The sequence below is a fragment of the Capricornis sumatraensis genome, chromosome 1 (genome assembly GCF_032405125.1).
Source record: "Capricornis sumatraensis isolate serow.1 chromosome 1, serow.2, whole genome shotgun sequence".
NCBI lineage: Eukaryota > Metazoa > Chordata > Mammalia > Artiodactyla > Bovidae > Capricornis > Capricornis sumatraensis.
In genome coordinates this window covers 178,100,155-178,124,328 of record NC_091069.1, presented here as the reverse complement: position 1 = coordinate 178,124,328, position 24,174 = coordinate 178,100,155, and the positions used below count along the sequence as shown (strand labels likewise).

Below are 24,174 nucleotides of genomic sequence, written 5' to 3'. Positions count from 1 at the left end.
ATGCCTAGTGAGATGTTTGGAAATGTTTGTGTAATATTAATGATTATGGGTGATGGGGATATTTTTTCTTCTTAGTACTTTTCTGTTACTTTTTAAAAATAATGAGCATGTGTCATTTTTATAAAAACAAATCCACTGTAAAATAAGAGCAATTACTTTAAGAGATTGTAAGGAGAAGAGTATTTGAAAGGAAGCAAAATGCAAGAGTAGGAGAAACTGCCTGATTGAAAGAGAAATTCCAATAGAGGGGGCATCCACATTCTTTTTGTCTGCTCAAACAGGATGCCATAGACTGAGTGGCTTATCAATAACACAGATCTGTTTTTTACAATTCTGGAGAATGGGAAGTCCAAGATCAGATCACTAATAGATTCACTGTGTAGTGAGAGCTCACTTTCTGGTTCATCAGTGACCATTTTCTTGTTGTGTCCTCATCACCAAAGAAGGTGTGAAGAAGCTCTCTGAGATTTCTTTTGTACGAGCACTAAAGCTATTCACAAAAGTCCTACTCTGGAGACATAATCACTTCCTAAAGGCCCCATTTGTTAATACTGTCACATTTGGGGTTAGAATTTCAACCTGTGAATTTGGAAAAGGATACTTTCAGTCTATGGTAATCCTGTTCCTGATGATACAGTACATTTCAAATGGATCAAAGATTCAAAGGTTAAAAAAAAAACCCATAAAAATAAACTTTTAAATCACTTTTGGATAGAGTGAAAGCTTTTCTAAACATGACAACAAAGAAAATCTTGAAAAATTCAAAGAAAAGGTCACTGACTCTGTAGAATTTCTTTGTGGACTTCACAGAGTTTGATTGTTTGAACTTTGATTGTAGAATTTCTATATCTTGAAAGATACAATGAAGAAATCAGAAATGATACACTGGGAAGAAATTCCATCATATATAAAAAAAGGAATGAATTTCTAACCTTTTTAACTCAGGAAACCTCTTATAGGTCAGTAAGAAGAACAAGGCCAAATTCAATAGGAAAGTGACCAAAGGATAGGAATGGGCAGTTTGGAGGAAAAGAAATTTAAACAGGCCAATAAACCTTTGAAGAGATAGTCAATATAACTTAAAAAAAATGAACAGAATATTTTTCACTAACTTGACTGTCAAGGATTCAATATGAGGAAACAGGAACTCTTATACTGTTGGTAGGAGAATACTGTGGTATAACAATTTTTAAAGATAGCTTGATAGTAAGTATTCATACCCTTTGATCCAGTATATGTCATGGATGGACTCTCACAAACTATTAATATATATTAAAAACATATGTATGTTCATTATAATATTACTTGTAATATTAGTAAAAAACAAAACAATCTAAATGATTATCAGTGAGAAACTGGATAAACATGTTATTGTACAGCCACTTAATGCAATATAAAGTAGCAGGCATAAGAATAAAGTTTCTGTATCTCCTATATGTTATTAAATAATTGAAAGCAGGTTGTAGATCAAAAAGTATAGTGTGACTCTGTGATAAAAGAGACTTAATTTAGGTAGATTAAAAAGAAGTTCTTTATGATTATACAGTAGAGGTGACGAGTAGATTCAAGGGATTAAATCTGGTAGAGTCCCTGAAGAATTAAGGACAGAGGTTTGTAACACTGTACAAGAAACAGTAACCATAAGCAAAGTGGTTGTCTGAGGAGGCTTTACAAATAGCTGAGGAAAGAAGGGAAGTGAAAAGCAAGGCAGAAATGGAAAGATAGATTCAGCTGTATGCAGGGCTCTAGAGACTAGCAAGGAGAGATGAGGCCTTCCTCTTTGAACAGTGCAAAATAGAGGGAAACAATAGAAGAGGAAAGACTAGAGTAGAGCTCTCTTCAAGAAAATTGGAGATATCAAGGAAACATTTCATGCAAAGATGGGCACAGTAAAGGACAGAAATGATAAGGACCCTACAGAAGAGAAGAGAGTAGAACAGGTGGCAAGAATACACAGAACTATACAAAAAAGGTCTTAATGACCAGGATAACCATGATGATGTGGTTATTCACCTAGAGCCAGATATCCTGGAGTGTGAAGTCAAGTGGGCCTTAGGAAGCATCACTATAAGCAAAGCTAGTGGAGCTGATGGAATTCCAGCTGAGCTATTTCAAATCCTAAAAGATGATGCTGTGAAAGTGCTACACTCAGTATGCCAGGAAATTTGGAAAAGTCAGCAATGGCCACAAGACTAGAAAAGGTCAGTTTTCATTCCAATCCCAAAAAAGGACAATGCCAAAGAATGTTCAGACTGCCGCACAATTGCACTCATTTCACATGCTAGCAAGATAATGCTCAAAATCCTTCAAGCTAGACTTCAACAGTATGTAAACCAAGAACTTCCAGATATACAGCTGAGTTTAGAAAAGGCAGAGGAACCGAAGATCAAATTGCCAGCGTACATTGGCTCATAGAAAAAGCAAAAGAATTTCAGAAAAACATCTCTGCTTCATTGACTACGTTAAAGCCTTTGTGTGGGTCACAACAAACTGGATAATTCTTCAAGAGATGGGAATACCAGACCACCTTACCTGCCTCCTGCAGAACCTGTGTGCAGGTCAAGAAGCAACAGTTAGGACTGGACATGGAACAACAGACTGATCCAAAACTGGGGAAAGAGTACATCAAGGAATGTTGTCATCCTGCTTATTTAACTTATATGCAGAGTACATCATGCAAAATGCAGGGCCAGATGAATCACAAGCTGGAATCAAGATTGCCAAGTGAAATAACAGTCTCATGTATGCAGATGATAAACTACTCTAATGGCAGAAGGTGAAGAGGAACTAGAGCTGCTTGAGGAGGGTGAAATAGGAGAGTGAAAAAGCTGGCTTAAAACTCAGCATTCAGAAAACTAAGATCTTGGCTTCTGATCCCATCACTTCATGGCAAATAGAAGGGAAAAAAGTTAGAAGCAGTGACAGCTTTTATTTTCTTGAGCTCCAAAATCCCTGCAGACAGTGACTACAGACATGAAATTAACTGATGCTTGCTTCTTGGAAGAAAAGCTATGACAAACCTAGACTGCATATTAAAAAGCAGAGACATCACTTTGCCGACAGAGGTTCATATAGTCAAAACTAGGGTTTTTGTCATGTACGGATGTGAGAGTTGGACCATAAAGTCTGACCGCTGAAGAATTGATGTTTTCGAACCGTGGTGATGGTGAAGACTCTTCAGAGTCCCTTGGACTGCAAAGAGATCAGATCAGTCAATTCTAAAGAAAATCAACCTTGAATATTTTTCGGAAGGACTGATGCTAAAGCTCTAATACTTTGGCCTCCTGATGTGAAGAGCTGACTTCTTGGAAAAGATCCTGATGTTGGAAAAGATTAAAGGCTGGAGGAGAAGAGGGCAGCAGAGGATGAGGTGGTTAGATAGCATCACCGACTCAATGGACATGAATTTGAGCAAACTGTGGAAAATTCTGAAAGAGATGGGAATACCAGACCACCTGACCTGCCTCTTGAGAAACCTATATGCAGGTCAGGAAGCAACAGTTAGAACTGGACATGGAACAACAGACTGGTTCCAAATAGGAAAAGGAGTACGTCAAGGGTATATATTGTCACCTTGCTTATTTAACATATATGCAGAGTACATCATGAGAAATGCTGGGCTGAAAGAAGCACAAGCTGAATCAAGGTTGCTGGGAGAAATATCAATAACCTCAGATATGCAGATGATACCACCCTTATGGCAGAAAGTGAAGAAGAACTTAAGAGCCTCTTGATGAAAGTGAAAGAGGAGAGTGAAAAAGTTGGCTTAAAGCTCAACATTCAGAAAACGAAGATCATGGCATCTGGTCCCATCACTTCATGGGAAATAGATGGGGAAACAGTGGAAACAGTGCCTGATTTTATTTTTGGGGGCTCCAAAATCATTGCAGATAGTGATTGCAGCCATGAAATTAAAAGATGCTTACTCCTTGGAAGGAAAGTTATGAGCAACCTAGACAGCATATTAAGAAGCAGAAACATTACTTTGCCAACAAAGGTCCGTCTAGTCAAGGCTATGGTTTTTGCACTAGTCATGTATGGATGTGAGAGTTGGACTATAAAGAAAGCTGAGTGCCAAAAAATTGATGCTTTTGAACTGTGGTGTTGGAGAAGACTCTTGAGAGTCCCTTGGCCTGTAAGGGGGATCCAAACAGTCCATCCTAAAGGAGATCAGTCCTGGGTGTTCATTAGAGGGACTGATGTTGAACCTGAAACTCCAACACTTTGGCCACCTGATGCAGAGAGGTGACTCATTGGAAAAGATCCTGATGCTGGGAAAGATTGAGGGTAGGAGGAGAAGGGGACAGTAGAGGATGAGATGGTTGGATGGCATCACCGACACAATGGACATGGGCTTGGGTGGGCTCCAGGAGTTGGTGATGGACAGGGAGGCCTGGCGTGCTGCTGTTCATGGTGTCACAAACAGTCAGACATGACTGAGCGACAGGTGTGAACTGAACTGGGAGATAGTGGAGGACAGGGAAGCCTGATGTGCTGTAGTCTGTGGGGTCACAAAGAGTCAAACATGTCTTAGCAACTGAACAGCAGTAGAGCAAAAATAATAGACAGGGAATCCACTTTCAGTAATGTAGTCTTGTTTTCAGTTGCCTCTGCTATCTTTCGGTCCCCTTTTTTAGCCCTTGTGAGTTCATTTTTATGGGAGCGAAATTACCTGACTCAGTGGCATAGGGAGGATATCTGTTTTCCCTTTCTGTTTGACCTTGTATTTAATGCTGTAAAATAATCCACCTGCTTTAATTTGAGTTAGGAGATAGTAAAAGCATATATTCAGTCTACCAGGTTTAATCTAAAGTCCTCTAAACAGTAACTTTATACGTTTATTGAAGTACCGTGTAATATTCATACGTAAAGGTACAGAAATTATAAATGTGTACAGAAATTATAAATGTGTAGCTTGATGAATGGAGGAGGCAATGGCACTCCGCTCCAGTACTCTTGCCTGGAAAAATCCCATGGATGGAGCAGTCTGGTGGGCTGCCGTCTCTGGGGTTGCACAGAGACGGACATGACTGAAGCCACTTAGCAGTAGCAGCCGCAGCTCGATGAATTACTGCATTGTGAATACATCAGGTCAGGGGGAATAAATGGAGTGACTGCTAATGGGTTCTGGAATTAGACAGTGATAATGGCTGCAAAACTCTGTGAATATACTAAAAACCACTGAATTGTGCACTTTAAAATTTGGTGAATTTTATAGTATGTCCTTTATATTTCAATTTTAAAAAAGAAATATACCAGTACCCCCAAATCTCCCTCTTCCCTTTCATATTCACTACCTACTCCCCTTTCCTCCAAGGGCTATCTTAATTTCCAACACCATAGATCAGTTTTGCCTCTTTGAAAAGTATATATTAAGAGAGTCATATAGTATGTACTCTAACTTCTTGTATCTAGTTTTTTTTCAGGTTTGAATTTCATTCATAATTTGAAGTTTTTCCATTATTACTGCTGTTTAATATTCCATTGTATGATATAACCATACTGTTTTTATCCATTCTGTTGATGATGAATATTCGACTTGTTTCTACTTTTGGGTTAGTGCTGTTTTGAATATTCTTTTATGGTTATATCTGCCATAGCACAGTGTCTACGTTCTTAAAAATCACCATACTTTGCAAAGGTGTTCAATAAAAATCACAGGGCTTATATACTTAGAAAATGGGGGACTCAAAGCTTAAAACCTGTAGGTGCCACATATACCAAAGCTAAGGGCCTAATGAAAACAGCAGCACGGTTTTGTAAATGTTAAATGATTAAAAAATGCATAAATTATAATATATATGACATTTTACTGTTGGAAAAAATCATGCTTGATATGGGAGTGTGTGTCCTGGTTGAGGCTTGTGAGTTATTGTGAAGTGCTGGTGGGGAGATTTATCTGAAAGTAAAGGAAAAGTTACACCACCAGTGTGACTCATAACACTCAAACTAAAGCCTGAAATATGTACATTTTATGTGTTCCTATGTGTCTTTTTCCATCTGGGTTCAATTTTCTGTCCTTACCTAGTGTTTCTCATAGATTGGATTGTGCATAAGCAAATGTAGAATTTGTGCTTTGATCATATTGTTTCCTAATACATCAGTTGCATTGGAACAAATTTACATTTTTAGGATAACACAGCAGAACTGTGTACATTTTTTGGGCACCTGTGTATGCATTTCTGTTGCTTATATACCCAGTTATGAAAATGATATGTTTAGCTTTAGTACATAACGGAAACAGTTTTGCAAAAATGATTATACCTGTTTTTGTTAATATAATTGCCACCAGTATGTGTAAGTTTCATTTTTCATGTAATGGTCAACACTTGTTGTCATTAGTCTTTTTATTAATAATTTCAGCCATTCTGGCAGGTGCGTGCTCGTACTTCATAGTTGTATTTGCACTTCCTCGTTAACATGATTAACAAACACCTTTTCATATGTTTACTGTTCATTTTGTTATCTTTTTTGAAGTGTTCAAGTTTTTAACGCACTTTGCTGAGTTATGTTTTCTATCTTATGATTTGTTGGAGGTCTCTATCTGGAATGATTCCTTTGTCAGGTAAATGTGTAATATGTATTTTTTTCCCCTCTCTGAAGCATTCTTTTTAATCTTTTAATTATCAAGTACAATCTTTTAATAATCAAGATTTCTTTTATATAGTTAAATTTATGCTTAATGCTTTTTGTGCCTTTTGAAGTGTTTTCCAACTCTTAGGTCATAAAGATATTCTACTGTATTATTTGTTAGAGCCTTTTATTTTGACTTTCACATTTACATCTAATTTGTGTTGCAGTTTGCAAAGTTTCACATGAATCAGCATTCCAGTATGTCTCATTCTTGCCACTCTAGTCTAAACTATCCTCATTTTTTGCCTAGATTCTTGGCTTGTCTGTATTCGCGCTTTCCCTTTTTGAATTTATGACTAGTTTATTTACAGGATTATCTTTATAAAATGCAAATTATGTCATTACCTTTCATTGGATTTCTATTCCTCTCAGAATGAAGTAGGAAATCCCTCATGAGACTCAGAAATCCCAAATTGGCCACTGCCTGTTTCTCCACTCATTCTTTAGAATTCTTTTCTTCTTTGGTCACTGGTCATTATATTTTGAATGTCAATTCATTTAGTCAACAGATACTGAGTACGTATTGTATATGATGCATTTATCTAGTAGGTTAGAAGGTGATAAGTGACTCGAGAGGAAAGAAAGAGGAGGGGATTAAGAAGAACAGGGATGCCAGATTGTGTGTGGGGGGGATGCTTTGCAGTTTTAAATAGGGTATTTATGATAGCTCTGGTTGAGGTGATACTTGCGTAAAGAATTGGACGTTAATGCAACTCTTTGAGGTATAACCAGTGTAAAGACCAAGGCAAGACGAAGGCTGGAATATATGAGAAATAGCAGTATGGCCAGTGGGGCTAGAGCAGAGTGAATAAGGAGCAGTGGGAGATGAGGTCAGAGTGTAAGACAGGGGCAGATCATGTGAGGCATTTGCAGTATGGGAGCAGAGGAGTGGCATCGTTTAACCTAACCTTTAAAAGGATCATTGAGGGTGTCTTGTTGAAAGTTCGCTGTAGTAAGGGTAGAGCAGGAAACCTGTTAGGAATCTGTTTGAGTAATTCAGTTAAGGGTGGATCTATGTGATACTGGAGTTGCTAAAGGGAAAAGAATAGACCAGCAAACATGTAGAGTCAACATTTACTAATGTTTTATAACATTTGCCTTTTCTCTGTATGTGTATTTGGGGAGTCTATTTGAAAATCAGGCATAGACATCATGCAGTTAACTTGTAAAACTTCATATATCTCCCAAAGTCAAACATTCTCCTGTGTAACTTTGCAACTATTATCACACCTAAGAAAGTTAATAAATATTATTAAATTATCTCTCCAATCCACAATTGATTCTGATCTATCTTTTAGGACTTTTAAAAAGCCAGTTAAGATTCATGTACTCAATTTAATCATTAAGTCAATTTTTATCTGAATTTCCTTGATAACAGAACTTGAGATAGAGAGCTAATGCTTTATTAGGTACTTTATTTAGAGAGTTCCTTTACTCCTAGGGAGCACAAGTAAGGGAAAAGGTGAATAAGCTGGAAATAAGGAAAAACTAATACAAGGATGCTTCCTGCCACTAAGTGTGACTGACTGCTGAATCTTGAGTATAACATCTCTGAGAAACCGTAGTGAATTTATCGTCTGGCTTCTGGTGACCATCAGTTCCCCTGCACTTCAGGGTTGTGGATTTGTCGGTGCAGGGGATATGGTATTTGGTTTTACAGGAAAGCTGCAAGTAAGGAGGTGAGAGGGTGAACTGGGGACAACAGGCCAGAGGCATGAGGTGTTGCCAGGGTGCTCAGGATGAAAAGCAGATGTGAAGGTCTGGGGGCAGGCAATGCAGTGAGTCAGGAGGGCACATACCAAACCTGGTACATTGTCTTTACTTGCTTAAAATCTAGAGGAATGGCCTCCCCATCTTTTTTTACCCCTTTAAATGACTCTTTGAAGAGACCATGCCAGTTGTCTTATAGTATAATACATATTGTGTATTTGTTTAGCAGTCTGTTTTTTCATGTTAAGTCATTTCAATAAGTCTTACATTTCTGATAACAGAAGTTAGATGTCAAGGTTGATTAGACTCATTTTTGGTAAGCAGACTTCATAATGATATATAGTACTTTAGATCGCATCACAGCAGGAAGCATACGATATCAGGTTGTTGCACTTGTGATGATTAAGTATGATTACTTAGAGGTGGGGACCTCCAGATCCTCCTTGTACAGTTAGGATTTTCTCTTTGTAGTTATTAAGTATCTTTGGGGATAGCGCTTTAGCACCTTGTATTGAGTGAATATTTACCTGATTCGCCCATTAATGATCTTTGCCTACATCACTTAATTCCATTGGAAGTTTCAAAACGTGTTGATTATCCTTTCTAATTTTATCATTCCATTTGTATTTATTAGTTAGTGTTCTTCTGTAAAAAGTACTTATCCCCATCAGTTAGGGTTGTAACTTTGTTTCTCCTAAAAAGATAGGGTAAAGTTTATATTTTCTTTTAATGACCAATTTTTAGAGTAGGTTGTGTGATGGTTCCCTGCAAAGGTGACTAAATAGCCCTACACCCACACTTTATTCTTGCTTTTCTGAATAAAACTATCACTATATTAAAAAAAAAAACACAACAACTATCACTATGGACTGAAGGATGTTACTTATTTAGTGTTTACAGTCTATCTCAGTTATTCAGTTCAGTAGCTCAGTCATGTCTGACTCTTTGTGACCCCATGGACTGCAGCACGCCAGGCTTCCCTGTCCATCACCAACTCCTGGAGTTTACTCACACTCATGTCCATCGCGTTGGTGATGCCATCCAGCCATCTCATCCTCTGTCGTCCCCTACTCCTCCTGTCCCCAATCCCTCCCAGCATCAGTGTCTTTTCCAGTGAGTCAGCTCTTTGCATCAAGTGGCCAAAGTACTGGAGTTTCAGCTTCAACATCAGTCCTTCCAATGAATATTCAGGTCTGATTTCCTTTAGGATGGACCAGTTGGATCTCCTTGCAGGCCAAGGGACTCTCAAGAGTCTTCTCCAACACCACAGTTTGAAAGCATCACTTTGGCACACAGCTTTCTTTATAGTCCAACTCTCACATCCATACATGACCATTGGAAAAACCATAGCTTTGACTAGACGGACCTTTGTTGGTAAAGCAGTCTCTTTGCTTTTTAATATGATGTCTAGGTCCGTCATAGCTTTTTTTCCAAGGAGCAAGTGTCTTTTAATTTCATGGCTGCAGTTACCATCTGCAGTGATTTTGGAGCCCCCTAAAATAAAGTCTTTGACTGTGTGGATCACAATAAACTGTGGAAAATTCTGAAAGAGATGGGAATACCAGACCACCTGACCTGCCTCTTGAGAAATTTGTATGCAGGTCAGAAGCAACAGTTAGAACTGGACATGGAACAACAGACTGGTTCCAAATAGGAAAAGGAGTATGTCAAGGCTGTATATTGTCACCCTGCTTATTTAACTTATGTGCAGAGTACATCATGAGAAACGGTGGGCTGGAAGATGCACACACTGAATCAAGATTACCGGGAGAAATATTAATAACCTCAGATATGCAGATGACACCACCCTTATGGCAGAAAGTGAAGAGGAACTCAAAAGCCTCTTGATGAAAGTGAAAGAAGAGAGTGAAAAAGTTGGCTTAAAGCTCAGCATTCAGAAAACAAAGATCATGGCATGCGGTCCCATCACTTCATGGGAAATAGATGGGGAAACAGTGGAAACAGTGTCAGACTTTATTTTTTTGGGCTCCAAAATCACTGCAGATGGTGACTGCAGCCATGAAATTAAAAGACGCTTACTCCTTGGAAGGACAGTTATGACCAACCTAGATAGCATATTGAAAAGCAGAGACATTACTTTGCCAACAAAGATCTGTCTAAGTCAAGGCTATGGTTTTTCCTGTGGTCATGTATGGATGTGAGAGTTGGACTGTGAAGAAGGCTGAGCACCGAAGAATTGATGCTTTTGAACTGTGGTGTTGGAGAAGACTCTTGAGAGTCCCTTGGACTGCAAGGAGATCCAACCAGTCCATTCTGAAGGAGATCAGTCCCGGGTGTTCATTGCAAGGACTGATGCTTAAAGCTGAAAGGTGGCCAATACTTTGGCCACCTCATGCGAAGAGTTGACTCATTGGAAAAGAGAGAGGGATAAGAGAGGATGAGATGGCTGGATGGCATCATGGACTCGATGGACGTGAGTCTGAGTGAACTCTGGGAGTTGGTGATGGACAGGGAGGCCTGGCGTGCTGCGATTCATGGGGTCGCAGAGTCGGACACGACTGAGCAACAGAACTGAACTGAAAATAAAGTCTCTCACTGTTTCCATTGTTTCCCTATCTATTTGCCATGAAGTGATGGGACTGGATGCCATGATCTTAGTTTTCTAAATGTTGAGTTTTAAGCCAACTTTTTCACTCTCCTCTTTGACTTTCATCAAGAGCCTCTTTAGCTCTTCACTTTCTGCCATAAGGGTGGTATCATTTGCATATCTGAGTTTATTGATATTTCTCCTGGCAATCTTGATTCCAGCTCTTGCTTCATCCAGCCTGGCATTTTGCATAATGTACTCTGCATATTAGTTAAATAAGCAGAGTGACAGTATACAGCCTTGATATACTCCTTTCCGGATTTGGAACCAGTTTGTTGTTCCATGTCCAGTTCTAACTTGCTTGTTGACCAGCATACAGATTTCAGTTATTACTCTTTGGATACTCAGATTACTCCAAATGTGGAGGATCTCTTGAAGGGATCCCTCCGTGTCCTTTTGACATGCATACATTTGTCTTTGAGCATGTTCTTGCATGCTGGCTCAGTTTTCCCAAGTTCATTTTGAATTTTCACTGCCCCAGAACTAGAATCAGCTGGAATAGTGACTTCTGTTTCTCTGTTCCTTCTGACTGCCTTTTCTTTGTAGTATTATCTTTGGTATGTAAGAGTAAAGAGGCAGATGACAGAGCCTTATCTTTAGTCTTTTGCATCAGAATTAGTAATATAAAATTTGAGAAACATTACTGGTCTAAACATATTATAGTATTAATTTTTAAACTGGTACATTGTGTTCTTCCTTTCTTAAAAAAAAGTTCACATGTTCCATAGGAAAGCATTATAAAAATCTTATTTTCAAGTTGTATAGTTTTAAAGGGCACCTTCACATACATTATTATATTTTGAGATGTTACAGGATTATGGATTCTTGCCTATTAGTAATCTCCTAATATATATGAGTTAAGTCAGATTTTGGTCTTTAGTACTTAGAGCTGATACTCACTTTAAAATTCAGCAAACTGTAATTCACGGATGTTGTGACTGCCCAAACTTACATTATTATCATTTGGAAAAACTGAGATTAGAACTTAGAATTTCAGACTTTAAGGCAGATATTTTTCTCTGACTTAATTTAATAAACTTGCTTAGTAATTGGATTTGTTACGTAGACAATGAAAATACCACACTATAATTAATAAAATAAGAGAAAAATTAGTAATTTGAATTTACAAGCTGGGTTTAGAAAAGGCAGAAGAATGAAATTGCCATCATCCATTGGATCATATTTTAAAGCAAGAAAATTACAGAAAAACATGTACTTCTGTTTTGTTGACTATGTTAAAGCCTTTGACTGTGTGGATCACAACAAACTATGGAAAATTCTTAGAGATGGGAATACCAGACCACCTAACCTGCCTCCTGCAAAACCTATATGCAGGTCAAGAAGCTCCAGTTAGAACTGGAAAGTCTGGACAACAGACTGATTCAAAATTGGGAAAGTAATATGTCAAGGCTGTATATTGTCACCCTGCTTGTTTAACTTCTGTGCATGCAAAATGCCGGGTTGGATGAAGCACAAGCTGAAATCAAGATTGCCAGGAGAAATATCAATAATGATACCACCCTTATGGTAGAAAGCGAAGAAGAACTAAAGAGCCTCTTGATGGAAATGAAAGAGGACAGTAAAAAGCTGGCTTAAAACTCAAACCATTCAAAAAATGAAGATCATGGCATCCGGTCCCATCACTTCATAGCCAATAGAAGGGGAAAAAATGGAAACAGTGACAGACCTTGTTTTCTTGGGCTCCAAAATCACTGCAGTTGGTGACTGCAGCCATGAAATTAAAAGATACTTGCTTCTTGAAAAAAAAGCTATGACGGACCTAGACAGCGTTTTTAAAAGCAGACATTCCTTTGTTAGCAAAGGTTTGTCTAATCAAAGCTATGGTTTTTCCAGTAGTCATGTATGGATGTGAGAGTTGGACCAGAAAGAAGGCTGAGCATTGAAGAATTGATGCTTTTGAACTGTGTTGTTGGAGAAGACTCTTGAGAGTCCCTTGGACTGCAAGGAGATCCAACCAATTCATCCTAAAGGAAATCAGTCCTGAATATTCATTGGAAGGACTGATGCTGAAGCTGAAACTTTAATACTTTGGCCACCTGATGGCAAAGAACAGACTCATTAGAAAAGACCCTGATGCTGGGCAAGATTGAAGGCAGGAGGAGAAGGGGATGACAGAGGATGAGATGGTTGGATGGCATCACCGATTCGATGGAGATGAGTTTGAGTAGGTCCTGGGAGTTGGTGATGGACAGGGAAGCCTGGCATGCTGTAGTCCAAGGGGTCTCAAAGGGTCAGACATAACTGAGCGACTGAACTGAACTGATGCTGAAGCTGAAACTCCAGTACTTTGGCCACCTGATACAAAGAGCTAACTCATTGGAAAAAACCTTGATGCTGGGAAAGACTGAAGGCAGGAGGAGAAGGGGACGACAGACGATAAGATGGTTGGATGGCATCACCGACTCAATGGACATGAGTTTGAGCAAACTCTGGGAGATGGTGAAGGACAAGGAGGCCGGCGTGCTGCAGTCTTTGGGGTCACAAAGAGTCAGACACAACTGAGTGACTGAACAACAAAAGTAATTTTAATAGAGACAGAAACATAACAGGCTAGTTTGTAGAAAAAACATAGGATGTAGTTAACATAGGAATGGCAACACACTCCAGTATTCTTTCCTGGAGAATTCCATGGACAGAGGAGCCTGGTGGGCTCTAGTCCATTGGATCGCTGAGTTGAACATGACTGAATGACAACTGACACTTTCACTTTTCACTTTTAACATAGGAAAGTGAAATTACTCTCTGCAGCAGTGGCTTCTGAAAGTGGTTTGGTATGTCTATTCCAATTGGAATGTCTGTACTTCATCTGTCTTACTTGACCCAACTCAGCAACCGTCCATGTGAGATCTTCACTCATCTTTTCTCTGAGACAAATCCCTTCTAAATGCCTGTACCACTTTGTAGTTTTCTTATAGGACTTATGTTTTACTGTTATTTTGGACTCTTTATCAATTTCTCTTTTAAAAAATTTTATTCTTTTGAAAAAATGTACATCTACAGGAAAATTACAAGAATAGTGAAGTTGCCATTTTGTCACATTTGCTTGCTCCCTGTACACATGTACACACACTTTTAAAATTTATTCTTGCTTACCCATTTGAGAGCAAATTGCAGACATGATCTTCAGCCTTAAATACTTCAGCACTGTTCTCCAGTGAAAAAGGAGTTTATTTTATATGACTTTTCCTAAAAACATCTAGTATACAATTAGCAGACTAAAAAAATTTAAAGTTGATACAATGATAGTATCTACAATAGTGCTATTGTCAGTCCATATTCAAATTCAGTACTTATCTTTGGTACCATCTATCCCGTAACTCTATATCCCTGATGCAGACCTCCATTTCAGTTCTTACTATGTGCTTTGGAAGACAGCTGACCAAATTCTATAGCACAGCTTCATAATTTTTTCACATATTTGAATTCCTGCCTTCAGAGTAGTTGATAATCATATGTATTGGTGCTCAGCTTGTTTTCCTCTGTCCTTCAGTGTCCTCAAGATTTTTATCCTTGTTCCTAATATTCTATTTTTCTAGCAGAATGTCTCTCTCTCTCAGTACATCCCAGAGACACTAGTTTGAACTCCCTCTCTCTGCCACCAGATTTACAGTGCTGTCTCATTTAATTCCAGTTTTTAAGTGGTGTAAGTGTATAAAACATAATGCACAACCCTTAGAGACCCTGTAATTGAAAAGTTTCATCAAGACCAAAGCTGACAGGTGTGTGTACTAAGTGACGTGTGCATTATATGTTTCTGCAGGTGATTTTGATGACCACTATGCTGTTATTTTATATTCACTGTTATGTAATTTTTATATTCTTATGTTTATATCTATGACAGTTTTATTTCAGTGTTTAAATGGTAGATGCCAGTTCTAGAACTGAAGGATACACCACTAAAATAATAACTTTGAAATGGAAGTGAAACATAATGAAATGCTATGAGAGAAGTGGAACAACTGCCATATTACGCCAAGCTGTTAATCTAGGAGAAAACTTGGCAAAATATTATAGTTACTAAGAAAATAAAAATCTGTTAAAGCTTAAGTGTACCACAATAGTTACAGATTCATGCTCTGCAAGAAGACATCCCCAGTTAGTTTTAAATTATGAGTTTTGATTATAAGACATTTTCAGTAACTCATTTAAATAATTTTATTTGTTATCCATATCTGCATCTGTTACCATCTTCAGTATTAGAGCATTACTATCACCTCATATGCTCTTAAATAAGCTCCCCCTTGTGTTTCTCCAAATGTGAAAAATGTGGGGATTTTGAGTTGGAATAAAATGCATATATAATTTTTCCCAGTAAAGTGTATGGATATTTAAAATAACTCTCCCCATTTGTTTAGATTACCAAAGTAATACATGCTCACCACAGAAATTTCCAACTTTATAGAAATATGTTTTCAGTTATGTGAAAGTCACTGTCTGAGAAAAATATTGAAAGCTTCTACTGCACTCTTAATCTTTTTATCTTTTGAAATCTCATTCTCTCCACTCCTCATGTAATCTCTATAACCTTATCTTCTCTTGGACCTTTGTTTCCTTCTTCCCTTTACCCTATAAATACATTCAAAGATTCTGTTAAAAGAAACCAGACAAATAGGAAAAGTTCTTCTCAGTAGGACCCTGTAGTATTCCTTCTCTTCCTAGTTAAGTTTCTTGAAAAAAGTAGTTTATATTTTTCCGTTCTTTCCTTCTCATTCCCAGTATTCTGTAACGTGGCTTCTTTAAAAAAAAAAAAAAAATATATATATATTTTAATTGAAGGATAATTGCTTTACAGTATTGTGTTGATTTCTGCCATACATCAACATGAATCAGCCATAGTATAAAAATATGGACGGCTTCACGAATTTGCATGTCATACTTGTGCGGGGGCCATGCTAATCTTCTCTGTATGGTTCCAATTTTAGTATATGTGCTGCTGAAGCCAGCACTGTAACCTGGCTTCTGATGCTTCTTTTCCACAGGAATTGCTATCTTTCTTTTTCAGTTATTTACTTAAAAAAAAATCTCTGATTACAAAGATAATTCAGGCATATCTTAAAACATATATGTACAGAGGTGTACATTGTTGAAAGTCAGTCCTTTTTAAAATATTCTTTCAAAAAATATTTTTTCATTGAGACGACCACTTTCAACCATTTGATATATATTTATTCAACTAATTCTGTATGTTAATGAGTATATTATTTAGCTCATATGTATTTAAGATGAGAACTGTGTATCGTTCTGTAAGAACTTTCTTCTATGTCTGTGTTTAGATCTGTTGCATTATATTATAAATATAGGGCAGATTGCTTAACTGTCTTTAGTTTCATCATCTATAAAGTGAAGGTGAAAACAGAACTCCCTTCCTTTGGTATTTTTATGTATGAGATGGGATGGTGGTGGTGCGGGCAAGCTCAGTCATGTCTGACTCTTTGTGACCCTGTGTACTATAGCCCACCAGGCTCCTCTGTCATGGAATTTTCCAGGCAAGGACACTGGAGTGGGTTGCCATTTCCTACTACAGGGGATCTTCCTGACCCAGGGATTTAACCCGCCGCCCTGGCATTTCCTGCATTGGAAGGTGGATTCTTTACCACTACCACCATCTGTAAGAGAGTGTATGAGGTGGAATAATTTATGTAAAACTTAAATCAGAGTCTGACATAAAATGAAGTGCTCAGTAAATGGTAGATTTATAAAGTAATCTTACTGTTTTTATTAAAATGTTGCATACTCAGTAATTTATCAGTGTAGCAAAGGATAAAGAACATAAAATCCCTCTTCAGTGTCACTAGCCCTTGGTGCTCTTGCTCAGTCACTGAGTTGTGTCTAACTCTCTGTAATCCCATGGACTGTAACCCGCCAGGCTCCTCTGTCTATGAGATTTTCCCAGCAAGAATTGGGGTGGTTGCCATTTCCTTCTGCAGGGGATCTTCCTGATCCTGGAATTGAAACCACGTCTCCCGCATTGGCAGGTGGATTTTTTACCTTCCCTGATTTCTTTTGGTGGTGTATGCTATAGTCTGTTTTTGAAAATTTTTTGTCTTCTTGGCAACTGTCTTGTTGATTAAATTCTTTTTGTGTGTTACTAGAAAAAAAAAAAGATTATAGTTACACAGAAATCTGAAGAGACTATTTTGAATCTCCGTGTACCTGTTATCTCGGGATTTCCATGATGGCTCAGCAGGTAAAGAATGCGTCTGCAATTCAGGAGACACAGGTTCAATCCTTAGTTTGGAAAGATCCCCTGGAGGAGGAAAATGGCAACCCACTCCAGTATTCTGGCCTGAAAATTCCCATGGACAGAGGAGCCTGGCAGGCTACAGTCAGTGGGGTCACAAAGAGTAACACAGCTGGGCAACTGACTCACGCATGCGTGTACCTGTTACCTAGCTTAAGAAAAGGAAATGTTATATAGTTGACGATCTTTTATTTTCCATCCTAATTACCTTCTCTGCTTCATCCCCCAGAATGAATCACTGTTCTGAGTTTGATGCTTGTCATTCCATTGTACAATTTTCTTCATGTTTTTGGGATTTGTGGAGTTTCTTGGGTCTGTGTTTATAGTTTTTGCCAAATAATGGAAAGTTTTTATCCATTATTTCAATAATGTTTTTTTCTGTTACCTTCTCTTTTTTTTTTTTTTTTTAGGGACTGTATAAGCAGCTGTTTTTTGGGTTGATTGAATTTGTCCCATAGCTCATTGATGTGATTCATTTTTTTAGTCTTTTTTCCTCTATGTGTTATATTTTGGACAGTTTCTGTTATGTTTTCACTTCATTAATTTTCTGAAGTGTTAATCTCATTTAATCAGTTTTTTTAAGGGATTTGAATTTTTATCTCTAGAAGTTTAATTTGGTTCCTTTTTTATTTTACATGTCTCATTAAGATGTTCATGCATGTGCTCACTTTGGCAGCACATATACTAAGATGTTCGTGCTTTCCTCTGTATTCATGAAGATATGGGATAGGTTTATAATAATTTTAAAATATCTTTGAGTGCTAATTCTGTCATCTGTCATTTGGATTTTTATTTGTTTTTATTGAAGTATAGTTGATTTATGATACTGTGTTTCAGGTGTACAGCATGGTGATTCTTTTTTCTTTTTGCAGATTATACTTTATTATAGGTTATTATAAGATATTGGGTATGCTTTCCTGTGCTATACAGGTAAATCCTTGTTGCTTATCTGTTTTATGTTTAGTAGTTTGTATCTATTAATCCCATATCCCTAATTTGTTTGTCCCTCTCCCCCTCCTCACTCCCTTTTGGAAACCATAAATTTGTCTTTGGTGTCTGTTAGTCTTGTTTCTGCCGGTCTGGGTTCTTTTTGTTGATTGCCTTTTCTCCTCTCCAGGTTATATTTACCTCTTCTTTGTATACCTGAGAATTTTAAAAATTAGATTCGGCAGATGTTTTAAATTTTACCTTTTCAGGTCCTCAGTATTTTTGTGTTCCCTGAAATATTCTTTAGATTTGTTTTGGGATACAGTTAAATTACTTGGAAAGAGCTTGCTCCTTTTGAAACTTGCATTCAGTCTTTTTTTATTGGGATCAAGCAGCCTTCAGTATAGGGTTAATTTTGTCCCAGTACTCTTCTGGCTACTCCACCCAGAGCCTGTATATTATGAGTTTTTCCATTCTTCTTAGCCCTGTATGAGTTCTGGGATTGTTCCACCTAGGGTTCTTTCCTCAGCCTCAAGTTTCCTTATATATATGACTAATGGGTATAATAAAGACTCCAGAAGAACTCTGCAGATCTGTGGATCTCATGCTATGCACCTTTCCTCTCTGGTACTCTTATCTGTGAATTTTAGACACCTTGACCTTCCTGAATTTTAAACTCTGGCTCCTCATCTTAGATTGCTGGACTTTGTTTAGTTTCCCCATCCTTCTGCTGCAGTGTGGAAACTTTTTCCAGGCAGTTTCTGGGCATTTATGGGACTTTGTTCAGTATCTGAAAATCATTATTCCTTATTTGTCCTATTTTTTAGTTGTTTGAAGGTAGGAGAGTTAAACTATTCCCTATTATTCTATTATGGTTGGAAATAATTGCCTATATAGACAGCTGTTGATATTCTAAAATACTGTTAAATATCTTTTGTGCCTGAATATTAGGTGAGGTGTTGCCATCCCAAAGGCTTGTATTTGAACCCTCTAAAGTTGCTCATATTACAAAGTAATTTATAAATTATCAATATTTTGCACAGCAAATGACAAGAATATATTGACTTGAAATGTCCTTAATCAGTGTCAGTTTGGATGTTTGTAAAAGATGCGAACTAGACATGGAACAACAGACTGGTTTCAAATAGGAAAAGGAGTATGTCAAGGCTGTATATTGTCACCCTGCTTATTTAACTTATATGCAGAGTACATCATAAGAAATGCTGGACTGGAAGAAATACAAGCTGGAATCAAGATTGCTGGGAGAAATATCAATAACCTCAGATATGCAGATGACACTACCCCTTATGGCAGAAAGTGAAGAGGAACTCAAAAGCCTCTTGATGAAAGTGAAAGAGGAGAGTGAAGAAGTTGGCTTAAAGCTCAACATTCAGAAAATGAAGATCATGGCATCCGGTCCCATCACTTGATGGGAAATACATGGGGAGACAGTGTCAGACTTTAGTTTTTTGGGCTCCAAAATCACTGCAGATGGTGACTGCAGCCATGAAATTAAAAGACGCTTACTCCTTGGAAGAAAAGTTACGACCAACCTAGATAGCATATTGAAAAGCAGAGACATTACTTTGCCAACAAAGGTCCGTCTAGTCAAGGCTATGGTTTTTCCTGTGGTCATGTATAGATGTGAGAGTTGGACTGTGAAGAAGGCTGAGCGCCGAAGAATTGATTCTTTTAAACTGTGTTGTTGGAGAAGACTCTTGAGAGTCCCTTGGACTGCAAGGAGATCCAACCAGGCCATTCTGAAGGAGATCAGCCCTGGGATTTCTTTGGAAGGAATGATGCTAAAGCTGAAACTCCAGTACTTTGGCCACCTCATGTGAAGAGTTGACTCATTGGGAAAGACTCTGATGCTGGGAGGGATTGGGGGCAGGAGGAGAAGGGGACGACAGAGGATGAGATGGCTGGATGGCATCATGGACTCGATGGACGTGAGTCTGAGTGAACTCCGGGAGTTGGTGATGGACAGGGAGGCCTGGCGTGCTGCAATTCATGGGGTCGCAAAGAGTCGGACACGACTGAGCGACTGAACTGAACTGAAAAGATGCAGTGAGTGTAGAACTTAACACAGATTAAATAATCATTCCTGAGTGTGACCTTAAGACCTGCAGGCATTGGATAGTATATGTAAGCTTTCTTTGAAAATTAAAAAGTATACTAAAGAGTAATACAGTAAGTGGTTATGTTATAGAGGTTATAATACATCTGAGAAAACAAATAGGAAAAATTTGTTAGTATAATATATACTGAGAAAACAAATAGGGAAAATCAATTAGTATCTATGTGAATAGGTACTAACAGTGATTTGAGATATGTAAGGTGATATATTAATACATGGATTAAAAGTGCTGTATCTAAACAACTTAGATGAAAATGAAATTGAGCAAAATGAAGAATTCATTTAAAAAGTGGTTGTAGTTATAATCATGACCCTAACATTTAAGGTGAATGTGAAGTTTGACCAAAATTGTTTTCTGAATGCGAATAGAATAAAAACAGCATTTTAGATATATTTTTAATAATATGTTATTAAATATTTATATGTTAATTGAGTCAGTTTGAAGTTTCATCTGAATTTGCCTAAGTATATGACTACTTAAAGTTACACAGTTTCAGTTCTGTTAATCGGCTGAAGCACTGTTTCTGAGTCTTGATACAGTGATTTTCAATCTCCACTGTTATGAGGTCTGCCAAACTTAGGAATGCCTTCTCTCTATAGGGTATACTAATAGATAATAAAAATTACATAGAACACTAAGGGAGAAACTAGCTAAGGCGTTTCACTAAGCTCTTTATTTTCCCTCACAGAAAGAAAGAAAGTTTAGTTGCTCAGTCGTGTCTGACTCTTTGTGACCCCATGGACTGTAGCCTGTCAGGCTCCTCTGTCCATGGGATTTTCCAGGCAAAAGTACTGGAGTGGGTTGCTGTTTCCTTCTCCAGAGGATCTTCCTGACCCAGGGATCAAACCCGGGTCTCCACATTGTAGGCAGACGCTTTACCGTCTGCAGTGCTTAGTCAGTAGTTAGATATTACCTATAATGTTTTCAGTATTCTTTCCAAAATGGTAAACTTTGTTTAAGGAATCATGACCCATGAGTGGGCTTTACTTTTTTGTCTTGAGAGCAAAAGATTGTTGGGGTTTGTGGGAAAAAGCAGATACTCTCAATCTCTAACTGAGCAGGTAATTCTCAAGATATCTGTTCTGCTTGGAGGAAAAGATATGTTGGCCAATGATGAAATTTACTTCTGCCCACCCTTCAAGCCTTATAGTTGCATGTGCATATGTATAGATATATAGCTGTAACTGGCTTGTACTAAGCACTTAGAAAGATTGGCATTATTTTAAGTGCTGTGCCTTAGTTAGTTAACCCTTACAACAGTCCGTGTGTTCAAGATAAAATCCCATTGGATCTGTCTTAGGTTTATTAGACTTGAAACAAAAGGCTATCACCTAATAGCCAATCAATAATAGTAATAACAATAATGATGTGAAGGTACTAAGTGACATACATGTATTAACTCTTTTGCATAATCCTTTATAATGAAACTCGGTTTAATGTGAAAGTTGCTGATGCAGCCCATGACATAAAAAGCAAATGGGAACAGTTCTCTTGTTTGAATTTGAGGCAATTTATAATATCTGTAGATGATGAGAAAACCTTGTGGACAGAAATTGCAGGTGCTACTCTTCATTATTACACATTTTTACAGGAGAGTGTGACTGCAAGCTTAGGAAACTCAAAGCCAGTTGCAGCAGTATGCCATGTCCCCTGTCAGCCTATGTAGCTCTGTTTCCAATGAATTTGAGGACAGGACATGAATTCACAAAGTTAGGCTACCTCTGGGTTAAAACTAAGTCTTCTTGAGGAGTTTGAAATGGTACTTAGTTACAATTGTCTTTTTGTGGTGGTGGCTTTCTTTTTTAAGGGATTAAGTGAAATAGATTTAGCGGGGCACTCAAGTTAATATCTGACTACATTGGTAAATGTTACTATTACCATTTTTTCTTAAAGGGAAAAGAAGTAAGTTTTAGAGATAATATTTTAAATTATTGCATTTTGTTCTTCTTTCCCCCCTTCTCAAAAATACCACATGGAATATTCCATTCATTACTGCCTGAGAAAGTCATTACTTTGCAAGCTGCAGTTGCTGAAATGGTTTAGTGGAAGAAATGTTTGCTTACAATCTTTTTTTTCCTTTTTAGTGATTTTTTTTTTTTTTCTGTTTGAATATCCAAACTATAGCAAACAAGGAGAAGGAGTTTTAAATTTATATCGGGGAAACCTCTTTGTGGGACATTTCATCAGATGACTCCCTGTCAACCTCATATCTTTAAAAGAGGGATTAATGAAATAGCATCTGAAGCAGCAGTGATCTCTTGTGGAATAAACCCTGACGACTTCCACAGTGTTTTGTGGGATAATTTCAAGTTCTTCAAATATAGATTACATAAAGAAGATTGTAGGGCACGTGACACATTCTGGTTTCCTGTATTTCAGGTAGTAGAAAAATTGCTACCTCTAAGAATGGATCCTGGAGAGATCTTGTCACAGTTATAACTTTTCATCAGTGCTTTTATCTCACAACTTTATTTTTATTTTTTATTCATATAGGCAACTTATAGCTTGCAATAAACTGCTTTATGTATTAAGTATTGTAATGGTAGAGTAATGGATTGCCTGTGCATTGTAACTACAAAGGTAAGATACAGTATGCTTTCTATGTTTGTCAGTGACAGACTGTGAGAGACTTTTTTGTTTATAATATATTTAAAAAATAAAGTGTAACCATTGTTATATATTTGAAATTTGAATCCATATGATGCTTAGTTTATTTCCTTTAGGAAAGGTAATATTCTGAAGTGTGTTTCAGATAGCTAAAAGTAGTTTATTAAATGGATATTTTTCCCCTGTGGTTTATAGGAACACTTTCTCCTAACAGCAAAGGTTTATAGGGCCCTAATTATATCTTCTAAATATATTCTCAAAGTTCTCCCCTCTACTTTTTTTTCTGTCCCCATATGTCATACTGGTTGAAAATATAACTCATTTTGAGAACATTTTCTGGACTCTCGCCTTTATTTATTGCAAATATAGTAAGTTTTTTTTAAAGGAGAATAGTAAAGTTCTGATTGTGTTGCCTTTGGAAAGATGTTGATTGGATTTAAAATGATTATATTTGTTCAAGAACTCCTTAAAGTTATTTGTTTCAAAGTCTGTTTTTCTCATTTATCCTCAAAGTGCAACATACTTCACTTAAGTTCTAAGTTTGGTTTCTTTTATTTCTGAGCACCAGTTTGTGAACATTGTGTGACTGTGTAAGATTCAAGATGCTTATATTTAAAATTTATACATTGGCTTTTAAAATATGGAATAATTTATTTTGGGGGGGTTTCTATAAACTTATGATGCCACAGTAATTGTTAGACAAAAATTGTTGAGATTTTTAAATTACATTCAGTAATAAAAGAATCAGTAAATTTGTGAAATCTGCAAAGTCAGTTCTTATATAGTGAATTATTTTTCACAACAAGAGGAAAAGCAAGAAAACTGATAGAAATTAGTTTTGTTTGCTTGTTCAAAGTTATAGTTCAAACAATAAGAGTTTTGATCAGAAACTAACATGTCTGTTGTCTGCTCCCATTCTGTTTATGTCTTCCATGTAAAACTGTCTTATCAAACTATTCTTAAAGAATGTTTAAAGGGCAGTAAGCCTGGGACACAGGTTTAGTCTAGTGAGTTTTTTTTTTTTTTAATATATATATATGTTCTTTTCGTGATGGTCTGTGTTTGATTCTCTCTGTGATTTACCTTTTATCATTTCATTCACTTTAGTTTTTATTTCTAATATTATAGAATATTTCTAATAATACAGAATAATATTATAGAATATCTAATATTTCTGATAGTTTATTTCTAATATTATAGGTTATTTGAAATGGGCTATCTTCTTTCTGCCCTATTTTTCTTGATAGATTTTAAGAATCTTATATTTGATCCTGTTTAAGCAAAAGAGA

The 24,174-nt window shown here is 37.1% G+C and overlaps 1 protein-coding gene and 1 non-coding gene across 2 annotated transcripts in view; one reads left to right on the top strand and one right to left on the bottom strand.

The window, feature by feature from the left end:
- Positions 1-24,174, top strand: part of DLG1 (discs large MAGUK scaffold protein 1) — a 268,658-nt gene that overhangs the window by 24,871 nt on the left and 219,613 nt on the right. The gene's annotated exons all lie outside the window — the stretch shown is intronic.
- On the bottom strand, positions 15,812-15,918 carry LOC138093370 (U6 spliceosomal RNA). Its single transcript, XR_011146084.1, has one exon. It is a non-coding gene; the product is annotated as a U6 spliceosomal RNA (small nuclear RNA).